The sequence below is a fragment of the Pteronotus mesoamericanus genome, unplaced genomic scaffold, assembly GCF_021234165.1.
Source record: "Pteronotus mesoamericanus isolate MK-2021 breed Mesoamerican mustached bat unplaced genomic scaffold, CSHL_Meso_final contig_56, whole genome shotgun sequence".
Classification (NCBI taxonomy): domain Eukaryota; kingdom Metazoa; phylum Chordata; class Mammalia; order Chiroptera; family Mormoopidae; genus Pteronotus; species Pteronotus mesoamericanus.
Window position 1 is genome coordinate 30,293,760 of NW_026555201.1, and position 15,701 is coordinate 30,309,460.

Below are 15,701 nucleotides of genomic sequence, written 5' to 3' on the forward strand. Positions count from 1 at the left end.
AATAAACAGTAGGTTAAATGAAATAGATGATCGCATCAGTGTTTTGGAAGACAAAGTAGAAAAAAACACTCAGGCAGAGCAGCAAGAAGAAAAAAGAATTTACAAAACTGAGGAGAGCTTAAAAAACATTTTTGACAACATGAAGTGTAACAACATCTGCATCATGGGAATACCATAAGGAAAAGAAAGAAAGCAAGGGATTAGGAGACTATTTGAAGAAATAATGACCAGAAACTTCCTTAATCTGGTGAAGGAAAAAGACACACAAGTCCAGGAAGCTCAGAGAGTGCCAAACAAGTTGGACCTAAGGGGCCTACACTGAGACATGTCATAATTAAAATGACAAGGCTTAAAGACAAGGAAAGAATCCTAAAAGCCACAAGAGAAAAACAGGTAGTTACCTACAAGAGAGCACCAATTAGACTGGCATATGACTACTCAACAGAAACATTTCAGGCCAGAAGAGAATGGTGTAAAATATTTAAGGTGATGAAAAGCAAAGACCTACAATTAACACTATTTTACCTAGGCAGGCTATCATTTAAAATGTAAGGAGAAATAAGCAGCTTTCCCAAGAAGAAAAAGCTAAAGGAGTTTGTTAACACCCAACCAGTATTGTAACAAATGTTAATGGGCTAGCTTGAAGAGGGAAAAGAAGGAAGAAGAAGGAAAAAATAAAAGAAGAAGAAGAAGAAGAAGAAGAAGAAGAAGAAGAAGAAGAAGAAGAAGGGGGAGGAGGAGGGGGAGAAAAAGAGAAAGAGAAAGAAAAAAGCAAAGGAAAACAGTCTAACAATAAAATGGCATTACACACATATCTATCAATAATCATCTTAAATGTAAATGGCTTAACTGCTCTGACCAAAAGACATAGGGTAGCTGAATGGATAAGAAAAGAAGACCCATTTATATTCTTCCTCCAAGAGACTTATTTTATATCAAAAGATACACACAGACTAAAAGTAAAGTGTTGGAAAAACATATTTCATGCAAATGGAAAAGAAAAAAAAGCTGAGGTAGCAAACTTATATTAAACAAAATAGACTTTAAAATTAAGGTTATAGTAAGAGATAAAGAAGGGCACTACATAATGATAAAGTGAACAATACAACAACAGGATATAACCCTGGTAAACATTTACACACCCAACATAGGAACTACTAAATATGTGCGACAAATCTTGATGGACCTAAAAGGACAGATCTTCATACTTACCTGGCAGGGGAAATACCATGATCACAAAGGTGGTTTTCCCCAGGCAAGTCTTATCCATTATATTCCAATTGTGCTGACCCCTGCAATTTCTCCAAATGTGGGGAACTTGACTGCATAATGTAGTGGGGGACTGCATTCAAAATCTCCCCTGAAAAAAAAATAAAGAAAGAATAAAAGGACAGGTCAACAGAAATACAATCATAGTTGGGGATTTTAACAACATATTGACTTAAATGGCAGAAAATCAACAGGAAGACAGTAGCCTTAAACAATACAGTAGATCAAATGGACTTAATTGATATTCAGAGTATTTCATCCAAAGTAGTATAATATACATATTTTTCAAATTCACATGGAACATTTTCTAGCATAGACCACATGTAAAGACACAAGTCTCAATAAATTTAAGAAGATTGAAATCCTATCAACCATTTTCTCTGACCATAATGGTATAAAACTAAATTGATCACAAGAAAAAAACTGAAAAACACACAAACACATGGAAGCTAAATAACATGTTACTAAACAATGAATGGGTCAACAAGGAGGTCAAAGAAAAAATCAAAAGATACCTTGAAACAAATGAAAATGAGAACACAACCCAAAATTTATGGAACACAATGAAAGCAGTCTGAAGAGGGCAATTCATAGTATTACAGGTCTATCTCAAGAAACAAGAAAAATCTCAAATAAACAATCTAACTTTACACATAAAGGAACTTGAAGAGGAACAACAAACAAAGCCCAAAGTTAAGAGACGGAAGGAAATAATAAAGATCAAGGAAGAAATAAATGAAATAGGGTCTAAAAAATGGTAAGGAACATATAGCAAGGACTCACAGACAAAACCAAAGGGGAAGAGCTGAGGGAGGGACGGAGGGAGGGGGCAAGGGAAAGTGGTGGAGGGTAGGCAGAGACAAATGTATTTAAAAAGTAAATAAATTAATTTAAAAAAAAAGAAAAAAGAAATTAAAAAAAAGAAAAAAATGATACAAAATATCAATGAATCCAAGATCTGAATCTTTTAAAAGATAAACAAGATTGAAAAACCTTTATCCACATTCATCTCTCTCTCTCTCTCTCTCTCTCACACACACACACACAAAGACAAAGAATTCAAAAAAATAAAATCAGAAATGAAAACTGACACCAAAAAAATACAAAGGATTATAAGAAAATGTTATTAAAAATTATATGCCAAGAAAATGTATTACATGGACAAAATGGATTAATTCCTAGAAACATACAATTTTCTAAAACTAAATCAGGAAGAACCAGAGAATCTGAATAGACAGGTTGCAGCTAATGAAATTGAAGGAGTAATGAACAACCTCCTGACAAACAAATCCCTGTACCAGATGGCTTCACAGGTGAATTTTACTAAATATTCCAAGAAGAACTAAAACCTCTACTTCTCAAAATACTTCATAAAATTCAAGAGATTAGAAGGCTCTCAAACTTATTTTATGAGGCTAGCATTATCCTAATTCCAAAACCAGAAAAAGGCACTACAAAGAAAAAAAATTATAGGCCAATATCCTTGATGAACATAGATGCTAAAATTCTCAACAAAATATTTGCAAACTGAATACAGCAATGCATCAAAAAGATCATACACCATGATCAAGTGGGATTTATTCTGGGAATGCAAGGATGATGCAACATTCACAAATCAATTGTTGTGATTCACTACATAAACAATATGAAGGATTAAAAAAACACATGATCATATTAATCGATGCAGAAAAAGATTTTGATAAACCCAAGCACACATTTATAATAAAAACTCTCAGCAAAGTAGGAATAGAGGGAACATACCTAAACATAATAAAGGCCATACATGACAAACCCACTGCCAGCATCATACTCAATGAGCAAAAACTGCAAACATTCCTCTTAAGTTTGGGTCAAGACAGGGATGTCCAGTTTCACCTCTCTTATTCAACATAATACTGGAAGTCCTAGCCACAGCAATCAGACCAGAAGAAATAAAGGACATCTAATTGGAAAGGAAGAAGTAAAACTGTCTACTTGCAGATGACATGATACTGTATGTAGAGAACTTCAAAGATTCCACCAAGAATGATAAATGAATTCAGCAAAGTAGTGTGATACAAAATTAATATCCAGAAATCAGTTGTATTTTTATATGTAAATAACAAACTAAAAGAAAAAGAAATTAAGAAAACAATCACATTTGCAATTCCTTCAAAAATAATAAAATACCTAAGAACAAACTTAACCAAGGATGTAAAAGACATGCAGATGGTAAATTATAAGACACTGGAGAAACTGAAGAAGATACAAATAAATGGAAGCACATAGCATGTTCATGGAGAGGAAGAATTAACATCATTAAAATGTCCATACTACCCAAAGCAATCTATACATTCAATGCAACTCCCACCAAGATTCTAATGATGTATTTCACAGAACTAGAACAAATATTTCAAAACTTTATTTGGAACCACAAAAGAACTCACATAGCAATAGTGATCCTTAGAAAGAAGAACAAAGTTGGAAGAATCATGCTTCCTAATATCAAACTATACTATAAAGCCATAAAAATCAAAACAGCCTAGTAGTGGCATAAAAATAGATCAATGGGACAGAATGAAGAGTCCAAAAATAAACCCACACCTAGATAGTCAATTAATATTCAACAGAGGATGCCAACACATACAATGAGCTAAAGATAGTTTATTCAATAAATAGTGTTAGGAAGATTGGACAGGTATGTGCAGAAAATTGAAACTAGACCACCTTCTTGCACCACACACAAGAATAAATTCAAAAGGGGTCAAAGGCTTAAGTGTTAGACCCGAAAACATAAAAATTGTGGAAGAAAACAAAGGCAGCAAAAACTTGGATATTGCTCATAAAAATTTTTTTTATCAAATCTATCTCCCTAGGTAAGGGATACAAAAGAAAAAAATAAACAAATGGGACTATATCAAACTAAAAATTTTTTGCACAGCAAAGGAAATTATCAAGAAAACAAAAAGACAACACAAAGAATGGGAGAACATATTTGCCTTATAAGGGGTTAATGTCCAAAAATTTATGAAATGCTTACAAAACTCAACACCAAAAAAAAAACCCACCAAAAAAACCCAAAAAATTCAACAAACAACCCAATTAAAAAATGGGCAAAAGATCTGGGTAGACACTTCTCCAGAGAGGACATACAGATGGTCAATAGACATAGGAAAATCATCAGAGTCACTAATGATCAGAGAGATACAAATTAAAACCATGAAAGGCTATCATCTCACACCTGTCAGAATGGCTATCATCAATAAATCAACAAAAAACAAGTGCTGGTGAGGATGTGGAGAAAGGGGAACCCTTTTGCACTGTTGGTGGGAATGCAGCCTGGTGCAGCCACTATGGAAAGCAGTGTGGAGATACCTCAAAAAATTAAAAATGGATCTGCCTTTTGACTTAGTGATCCCACTTCTGGGAATGTAACCAAAGGAACCCAAAACACTAATTTGAAAGAACATAAGCACCCCCATGTTCTTTGCAGCATTACTTACAATTGCCAAGAAGTGGAAGCAGCCTAAATGTCCACCAATAGATGAGTGGGTAAAACAACCATTGGATATTTACACAATAAAATATTACTTAGCCATAAAAATATATAAAATTTTACACATTGTGACAGTATGGGTGGACCTGGAGAACATTATGTTAAGTGAAATAAGCCAGTCAGGGAAAGACAAATGCCATCTTATTTCATATGTGGAATCTAATGAACAACCTGAACTAACAAGCAAAACAAAGACAGACTGATAGATGGAGAGCAGATGATAGCTAGTGGGCAATTGGGTTGGGGAATGGAGGGATGAGCAAAAAGGAAAAAGGACTCATGGACATGAACAACCGTGTGATGATTGTTGGGAGGAGGGGGGTGTATGGAGAATAAATGGTAATGGAAAAAATACAATAAAGATTAAATTAAAAAATAGAAAATACATAATAGATAAATAAAAGGGTCATTATTAGTAGCAGTATTACTTTGCAAACAGATTGGTAAATTTTCCTGCGTTCCCAGAACACATTGGATTTATTAAATAATGTAATGGAAAATTCTCTACAAGGGAAGTGTACACACCATACTCCAAGGACTAAATTTCTACTTATGCTTGTATTTGTCATTAACATCAATAAACACCAAAAATGTTACTGCAATTAAATGCAGAAAACAATTTAAAAATCATTGACAAAGGCAAAAACTCTGAAATATGGAAAGTAAGAGTTCTTTTCTGGCTACATAGTCACTGCAGAGAAAATTGTAAAGTGGGTGAAGTTTGTCACCCAGCTCCTTTTGGGTTCCTCTTCTTAAGTACTCATAAATATTGTGGCACCCTTTCAGGACTTTGAATTTGGCCTGTCTTGGCCGAGACAAGAAGAAACAAAGCATTCCTATTTGCTTTTCCCCAAACACTCCAGTCTATTTAACTAACTTCTATAGGCCCTTCAAGAATTTGCTGAAATGTTCCCTTCTCTGAGTTAGAGAAGAGTCTCTTACTTTCTACAATTTTATCTGTGTATCCAAACAAGGAAGACTAGAAAGGATGTCTTGACCCAGGGATAAACTGCAAATATAAGAAAAGTCTGAGCAGATAGAGCTTCTCAGAACCTCACTGTCACCACAGACACATTTGTCTGCCCTGCTTTTCCCTGGTCTAACCTTGCTCTGTTATTTCATTACAAGCTGAGAGAAATTGAGAAATAGAAACACTATAGATAGGCATCCCTCTTCATAAGAGGAGAGTCCCTATTTACAGAAACCTGTATTCAAGTTTCATTGAGATTACTAACAGGTGCAGAACCGATTAACTGATTTGAATTTTGTCATTGTCATTGGCATTGCCAACAGACACTTAATGAGCATCCCTAGAGCACTGTACATTGCACTAGATTCTAAGAGCTCATCTTCTTTCCTCTGGAGGACATATTAAGGAACAGTGAAACAGCTAAAATCTAGACATAAACTAGAAAATGCTAGAGAAATAAAAGGAATTAATAATTGGTTCCTAAAGAGCTGCCTGGACTTTTCTCCTTTCTTCTTAATAACAACAGACATTAAAGTTATTTAAATGTACACACATACTGAAAAGAGAGAGAGAGGTGATGCTATAGGTTGAAAGTTTGATTCCTTCTAGAAATTCTTTTTTTGAAAACCTAGCACACAAAATGAAAATATTAGAAAGTAGAGCCTTTGGGAAGTGATTAGGTCATGAGAACTCTGCATCATGAATGGTATCAGCGCTTTTATAAAAGAGGCCCCAAAAGCTCCCTCTCCATCTGCCATGTAAGAACATAGTGATAAGATGTTGTCTACAAACCAAAAATCAGAACTTTATTAGATATTAAATTGGCTGGCCCTGTAATTTTGGGTTTTCCAGCCTCTAAAACTGTAAGAAATATATGTTGTATATAAGCTACCCAGTCTACTTTTGTTATAGCAGCCTAAAGGGACTAAGGCATGATGATGATGATGATGATGATGATGATGATGGTGATGATAGAGACAGATGTAAACAACATGCAAATGTACATAAAGATATGCGGTTACAGAGATATATATGACATGCTTATGTTCATAGATCTTTATCTAGACCTATAGATATTGACACAAAGGTCTGAAAAAATATTATAACAATACAATTAATAGGAGAAGTGGATAATGCTTTTTATTTTATTGATTAATATCGATTGGATGGCATTAAAGATTTTCCTAAAACATCACTTGAATATTTTATCTCAAGTGCAGTGGTCTTGGATAAAATCCAGACAAAGAAATTTAAATGCTAAATACGAATAGTTAAGGAAAGATGTCAGCCTACCTAATTTAATCTGTAAACCCCAAAGTAGTACGGGATTAGTTAACCTAGAAGAAATGAGTTTTCCAAAAGAACGTCAGCCTTAGCATCAATAATGGAAAGTTAGTAAGCCCAGAACATGTTAGAGATCTAAACCACTGGTCAATAGAACAGTTTTCCCTAGCAATGTGTTAACACCGAGCAGCCCTGGCTGGTGTGGCTTAGTTGGTTGGAGCTTTACCCTATAACCAAAAGATTGTGAGTTGATTACTGGTCAGGAGATATACTTAGGTTGCAAGTACAATGCCCAGTTCAGGCATGGGCACATGTCACTCCTGATTCAGACACGAATGTTACTGGGTTTGGGTGCTCATTCCCTGTTCAGGAGCCTATGGGAATGACCAATCAATGCTTCTGTCTCCCATTGATGTTTCTCTTTCTCCCTTTCTCTCTCTCTAAAAAACAATGAAAAAAAAACAAAACAAAACAAAACACTGAACACATTTTAAACAAAATTAAACATTAGACCGTGTTCCTGGGATGCATTGTGTCACCTGAGTAGGGTACTGGATTAGTGTAAAAACTTCACATCTACTGTGTGATATATTTGGTTATTCATTTAAGTGGCACAGTTCTTTTTTTTTTAAGATAGGGTCTATTTAAAGACTGGTCAAAGGATAGGAATGTTGTCTAAAGATGGGGTAAGGTCATAGAAGATCTCACAGTATATAAACATTTAAGCTGGTCCTTGAAGAGAAGGAAATTAAGAGGAAACCTGGAGGGGTACTTAGAATTGTTGGAGAGAAAAATATTTTAAACAATGGAAATGGAATTAGCAGATGCCCTAGGCAGGTTTGTTTGAGGAATATGAAAGAGTTATTAAGAGTGGCTAGATTACAGACCACATAAGAGAGTATAAGACTGAAGTCTGAAAAAAAGTCCATTCCACCCTAAAAAGTTAGATTAAGTCACAGGCCCAAGAATCCCATATCTGGCAATAGAAATCAAGTTGCTTTTCTCACCCCCTCAATTATATATTATTTATTATTTAATTATATATTATTTAATGTCTGATATTTTCACCTCTGTTAACAACGGAACATTCATCAAAATTTTAATACCACTTGGCGAAGAAAACACACTGGCTTAGTTCTAAAATTACATAAACAATTTAAGTTAGGAAACTTAAAAAAATGTGTATGTATATGTGTGTATTCCCTCAAGAAAGCTATCTTCCATTTTTATCAAACTCTTGTCTCTGGCTACCAAGAGACTAACCTCATTTATAGGCCCCAAGAGTATTCTACATTCTCCACAAAAGAGAGAGGGAAAAGATAAATTCCCAGAGACAGTTTTGCACGCAAATGACAGACACAGGTTTCTAAAGGACTCTTTCCAACCTGTTAATAGTTTTCAATACACAACAGCTGCAATCCATGAAAGAGATAAATATTCATGGCACAAATGTATATTCATGAACAAATGGCTTCCCCTGCCTTTAATAGTGTTTGTTGTACAGTCAGTGAAGAATGGACGAAGCTTCCCCTAGCTGTTACTGCTGAGCCTCCACTGCTACATCTCCTGGAAGTCAGCTCTGAAGTAGTTATAGACAGGACAATAGCCATGAAAAACACAAAGGTGTGCCCAGAATAACTGTGCACTCATTCAGGATCGGTTAGTAGCACCCCCCTGCATCAAGTATTAATGGCAGGTTTTATATGGCTGCCAACTTATTTTTCAGGAAAAACATTATATATTGTCACAGCACTGCCTTCCCAAAGGGCTTTCCTAAGGATACTGGGAGGAGAATTTGCATATGCTGAATAACATTCTAAGGTGACCTTCAGCATCCAGTTGCCATGGACTCGATCAGTGTGCTCTGCAGCATGGAGGTAAAGACTGAGAGTGCAAAGTATTCAAGGAAAGCTTTTGTCATTTGGTAGGTTGTGGTTAATGTGATGTGCTTTTGAAAATTGCCATATTGTTTGATAAAAGTTTTGTTTACTCCATTAACTTCTCCAGGAAGGCAGAAGGAATAGAACCAGTTGAGAAAATGTGCCGTTTATTGAACAAAAATAAGAAGTCATAATCAGGTTTTAGGACCAGTCAAAGCCCTATTGATAAAAATAGTAATGATAATGATGATGATTATGATGATGATGATGATTATAAAATCATTTAAAAGTACCGCCAACTTTGTAGACAGGGCTCCTTGCTTCCACACTCAGCTCTTCTTGGACATCTCTCTGCCCCCATTATGGATCACAAGAAAATAATCTGACTCTATTGGAAATGCAAATGCTTCTGTGTTTCTCTTCATGGCATTTGCTGTCCACCCACTCTAAGAGGTGTGCTCTTAAGACGATTATGAGAAACTGAAAATATGAGTGGATACCATTCCTTCTCATTCATTTCTTTTTAATAAAAATACTTATGTGTATCTGAATTTTGGTTTGCAAAGTTAAATTATACCTTCTCTCACTTGGTAGCTTATACAATATGTTGCATAAGAATTTAATTGTAATGTCTAACAAAAAAGAAAAATGTTTTAGCTGTTTGTGTTATGAGGCTGAAATTGCATAAAATAATGAGTGAGAAGGAAGCATGCTGTTGGATATGTCAAGAATCCAGAAATAACTAAAAAAGATTTTCTAGAGGGTGATGAATACCTACAGACTTACAATGAATTTCTTAGATCCCTCCTACTTCTGCTTATTCTATTTGAAGCCTGTTGATATCATCTTTTTACCAGACCTCAGTGAAGTGCTTCGTGTATGTGTCACATTCCTCTGTCAACTTTATAGACTCTTTACCAATGAGGAGTGGTCCTTTTTGCCACTCAGTATCATACCACGATTGTCAGTTACATTATCAGAAGTAAAAATAATATAAAAGACATAGGAATTGATCTCATCTAATTTGTCCATTTATTTGAATTATTTCTTCCATGTCTATCATGTTCTAAGATTTGTGCTATTTGCTGTAGACACAGCATCTTCTCTCAAGATATTTTTAGTCTAACAGAGAAACCAAGTGAAGGAGCCATACAGTTAGAATGCAGTTTGCTAAGTGCTCCAGTGGTGGAAGTATAGACTGTTAAGGGATTTGGAGAGTTTAACACATGTGCCCAAGTTCCCAACCACACCAAGAAAGCAATGAAGCCAAGATTTGAACTCAAATTTCCCACTCTTAACCCTATATATACTGTTTATAGGAAATACCAGTTTAGCTATGCCCAATGCCTAAATATAGGAATAGACACTTGGGAAATTCTATCTCTAGCTCTTTGGTAAGACTCGTTAGAATTACATCAGAGGGTTGATCTGAGCCACAAAGGAGGCCAAAGCTTGGAAGCTGAAAACAGGAATCTCATGACTCACTGAGTGAGGATTGCATTAGAAAACAGGAATGGCAGAAAGCTTCTGGCTGCAGGTAGGGTCTGTTCCTGTTCCCATGATGTTCTTGAATCTCCTTTGGCATTGGGGCCAGCCTAACTGTTTATTACATGGATTCAGGCTGGAATGGATCTCATTCTACCAACTGACTGACCCAAGGGAAAACTGCTGCCCAATACTCTCTGTGATTTCACTTGATAGGAAGCTGTTGTCTTGGGATGGAGGGGTGGTGGCATAGACTCAGCCTCTCACTGGCTCCATTGTTTTTTTATTCCCCACTCTAATATCTACTGGAGTCCATAGTGGAATCTCATCATTCCTTTCACCACCCTCTCCAACTCCCACAAGTTAGTTGTTAGATTCTAAATCAGCTTTTAGTCACCATGATGTCTAAGGGTAAGGTAATAAACTAATCATGGCACAGAAATCTAAGTATAACATCTCACTATGTCTACAATTGTTGTGAGCCCCAGAACCATCTCCCAAAAACTTGGGTGTAAGGGATGACTTCTTCCCATTGTCCAACATTTCAGAATTGAGAGGAGGGTCAGGAAGGAATGGAAACTAGGACAGGGAGAGAAAAGGGACCAACCATAAGCCAAATACCATCATGTGCACTTTCTAATCTTGACTTAATCAACAACTCAAAATAATGTTTGCAGGCATGTGCTATTGATTGAGGAAAAGAAGCAATGAGGTTACATATCACTGCTGAGGTCATACAGCCAGTAAGCGATTTAAGGTTTAAACTCAGTTATAGCAGTTATAGGCCCTTTCCTCTACTGGTGCTTGCTCCTGAAGATAGCTGTGTCCTGACACTCAATTTGAAAGAGGAGATAAATTCAGCTTTCCATAGAAACTGAAGAGCATCTTGATGCAGCTTTTTCTGCTCCAAATACAGAAAAATGATAGATGAATTTTTTTCCTAAAGATTATGAAAAAAAGGCATAAAACTACATTGAAAAACTACTCATATGCCACAAGGAGTTCAGTGCTGCCGTCACCAGAACTGAAAGAGCTCCAGATGGTCTGGAGCTAAGCTCCCTCTCCCCATCTCCTGGGAAGACTGCTGCTTGCTGTTCTCTGCAGCTAGAGGAAGATGTTGACTTGGGAGAGTAGGGGTGGTGGCTCAGACCCAGCTGGCTCTGTAACTGAATTTGCAACATCTCTAATAACACCTCAGCACAGAATCCCTTTGTAAGTGCTGATTCTGGACTGGGAGCCCAAGGGCTGCGGGGGAAGCATCAGCTAAGTTCTAGATTGGGAGAGGTGAGCACAGAGGAAAAGGGCAAGAAAAATACTGAAATGTGTGGTTAATTTCTCTAATTCAGTGTGATTACCTTATCCTAGGACATGATGAATTGGTATAGCTAATAGTTGACTTAGAACGTAACCACCAACACATTCTCAGTCTTAAACATCTACCTCTATAAATGACTGTCAGAGCTTAACCCTCTTGTTATTTTGGAATTTTACAGGCCTCTTTTTTATATATACTCTATATGTGATATGTATTTATATACAGTAAATATATCACACATATATTTTATGCATATACATATATGTGCGTATATGTGTGTGTGTGTGTGTGTGTGTGTGTATACACACATACATATGAAATTAACTAACCTTGGAGAAATCCTCAAGAGGATTTGCAATTGAAGAGGTATGTAGCTACTCAAGACCATTCACAGTGGAAAATTTGCCACTGTAGTTCTTATCAATCATCTATAGGTATAAACGAATATCACAGTTTTTCATTGTTGGGTCAGAGGAAGTTGGCTGTTGAATTTAGGACTTTTAAACTGTTAACAGTATTGCAACTTCTACACTGATATCTTGAGACAATGTTTATCATTTACATTCTATTGACCACCATCTAAGCACCAGGAATTATGTGCAAGATGAGCCATGATGCCTCTGTGGAATAAGAGTGAAACTTTTACTTCCAGGGTATATTAGTCAAGGTTCTCCAGAGAAACAGAACCAAAGGGAGATATAGAGATACATAAAAGCCATTGATTATGAGGCATTGGCTCAGGCAATTATGGTGTGAGAAGTCCCTCAATCTTCCATCTGTAAGCTGGAAGCTGAGGAAAGCCGGTGGTGTAGATCCAGTTCAAATGCAAAGGCCCAAGGACCAGGGTTATTAGGGCATAAATCCCAGTCCAAGTGTGCCCATGTTCAAGAACAAGAAGAAGATGGATGTCTCAGCTCAGGCAGACAGGAAGTTTGCTCTTTCTCGACCTTTGTGTTCCATTCAGGCCCTCAGTAAAACTGACAGTGCTAACATGTATTAATGAGGGTCATGTGCTTTACTCAGTTCATCAATCCAAATACTAATCTCTTCCAGAAACACCCTCCCAGACACACTGAGGAACAATGTTTTACCAACTATCTGGGCATCCTTAGCCCAATTAAGTTGAATCACAAAATTAGCCATCACAGAGGGAAATTTTAAAATTTTTGAATGCAAATCTTTACATGGCTATATGTTACCTGATTATAGTATATTTACACATCCATTTCAAATGACCAAAGGGATTACTCAGAGCTCCTGACTCCTTTATGTTAAAGTTTAAATCTGTAGAAACTATCAGCTTTTGGTTACCAATCAATTTTCCACTGAACTATATCTCTAGTTTATAAGAACTCTGTGTTTACTATGGACAGAAAAATTAGCAATTTGATTTTTGCTTCACTGATAAAAGTGACTCAGAAGATATGAGAAAACAGGCCTGAGTGGATTCAAGCTGATGTTTTTTTGTTTCCACGTCATAGAACCCAAAAGCCAGAATGTAAATATGCTTTTCCCATGTCTTAAAGTCTCATGAAAGTATACAAAAACAAGCAAACAAGGCCAAACATAATGACAAAAAATAGATATGAATTAATTAATTAATAGGTATTAATGAATTAACCCTATAAGCATTAATTAAACACAATTGTTCTCCAGTCTTGAGCAGAACAGGCATGTTCCTTTGGAACAAAAGTTTTTCTGATGAAGTTTGGCATAGCTAGTTGTTCACAATGGATGTGACCATGACTTCTTAGAATTAGTGGCTACAAATGCCCCGAGGGAGCTGATGTCAACTTCCATGTCCAGTCCTGTCACTCCCCATTTTGAAAATTCCAATATTAAAAAGGCACATTAAGCAAGGAATTCTTCCAATAGACTCATGTCATGGTAGGAAAACCAACGGAGACTGATGTATGAAGTAAATTCTCTCAGCAATATTAAGGAAGCTTCTCCTTCTGTTTTCCAATGGGAGCGGGATGTCCCACCTTTGAAGCAGGCAAGCAGCAGGCGTCAGAGCAAGGGTGCTGTACAACAACACTAATGCAGCAAAAATACTGGTTGTTCTGCACAGTATGGCTTTTGTATACTTGGAGTGAAGCAAAATAAAACCAGTTAACTATTTCCTGTTATGGCTCTCTGAGAAATACAGAAAAATTCCCACTCTATCTATACTTTATATAGAATTCACAAAATATAAGAAACTAAGAGGACACTAATTTAGGATTAAACGCTTCCCCTCCTGCCTTACATTCACAGGTGGGTATGTACTTTTGTCATGTATCATTTAGGCTTTAACATCAGCAAACTCTATTTTAATTTATATAAACACACACTTTTACAACAGGATGTTATAGCAGTCTCAAAGTTTCCATTCACCAATATTTGGAAGAGATTTATTCCACTTCAGTGACTCCTGTCAGGAAACAAGCTGATGCATTTTTTTCCTATGGATCGAAAGCCACTTGGGGGTGGATGCAGCCATCTTATTCCCCTATATATATATATATATATATATATATATATATATATATAAATTATACTGATTTAGTCCTTTTTGAAAACCCAGAAGTTAATCGTGGCAAATGTGTATGTACAGGACTTATATTCCTAGGGGTTCTTTCACATGGTTTTATGTATTCTTCATGTTATTAGTCTTGACTTAACAATATTTAATGATGAAGAAGATAAATCAGGAGAACCAAAGTAGTGTCACCATCCAATACATGTTGTTCTTTTTGATACTAAAAGCAATGTTTCTTTCATGATACCACCATTTTTTTCCATTCTCACACCTGTATTTATTTATCCTTCTCTCGCTTCCTTAGTATTCCATATCAAATATAGGGTTAACCAGATAATGGAGACAGTATTTTAAAAGAGCAAGAAGAGCAAGGAGTGCTTAATAAGAAGCAAACCCCAAAGATTGAAAAGATGTATAGTGAGCTGGGAAGCCTTGTAAAACAGGAACAAGAATGATATTGGGGAGAAAAAGGATGAAGAGGAGAAAAAGGGTGATGTTTGAAGCACTGAGGGCTGGCGTCAATGTATTTTGAAATGAAGGTCAATGAGGACTAATACCATCTCTTTTCCAATTCCTTGTAACTTCCTCACCAACTGTGTGTATCTATGTGTGTGTTTGTGTGCGTGCACGTTTATGTGTGTTTTTTCCTAGCTACTTGAAGGGGAAAAAATCTTTTCAAAAATGAAAGCATTTTGCTGTGGCACTGCTGAGCTAAGAAATAATTGAAACTTGAATTAGGGGCACAGCATATCTGGTATCTAAGGGAGGCACCTCAATGGAATGGCAGGTAGTGGTCATGGAAGTGGGAAATTTAACAATTCCTGAGACTTTAGGATGAGAGGAAAAGAATTTCTCTACTTCTCCTTCAATAATATTAGTTGAAAATTTTTTAGTACTTTCCATGTCCCCAAAATAGTTTTAAACATATGAAATCTGTTAATTTACTTAATTCTCATGAAATCTTATAGAATATGGACTATTACCCCATTTTATAGAGGAAGAAACAGAGCACCAGAGAAATAAGTTACCTACAGTCATATACACGTTTTTCCCCCTTTTTCTCTCTTCTTTGCTGTTCTTCTTAAACCATTTCTTAAAGGGGAGACCTAATTTCACTTACCTTCCACTTACTCTTTGGCTCCCATCCTCTTCACCCACCCGCAACACTACACACAGACAGACCCTTCAGATGCAGCACAAATGACCTCTCACTTCCCAGTTCCAGTGACTTTTTTTTTTATTCTTCATTCCACTTCACTTCTCTGAAGGATTTCACAATGTTTTGAATGTATAGGGCCTCCTACTCCCAGCTTTACCATTCTTTTGAGAGCCACTTACTCTCAGTTCTCTTTGCTGTTTCAGCTACTTCTTACATTTCCAGACAGCTCTAGCTCTTTCCTTCACCCACTTTCTTGATTCTAACAAATGAGTGTCAATAAGAT

At 36.2% G+C, this 15,701-nt stretch overlaps 1 non-coding gene across 1 annotated transcript; it reads left to right on the top strand.

Moving 5' to 3' along the window:
• The first annotated feature begins 1,204 nt into the window (after nt 1-1,204).
• LOC129076073 (U1 spliceosomal RNA) lies at nt 1,205-1,363 on the top strand. The gene has a single exon (XR_008529694.1). It is a non-coding gene; the product is annotated as a U1 spliceosomal RNA (small nuclear RNA).
• The last annotated feature ends 14,338 nt before the right edge of the window (nt 1,364-15,701 follow it).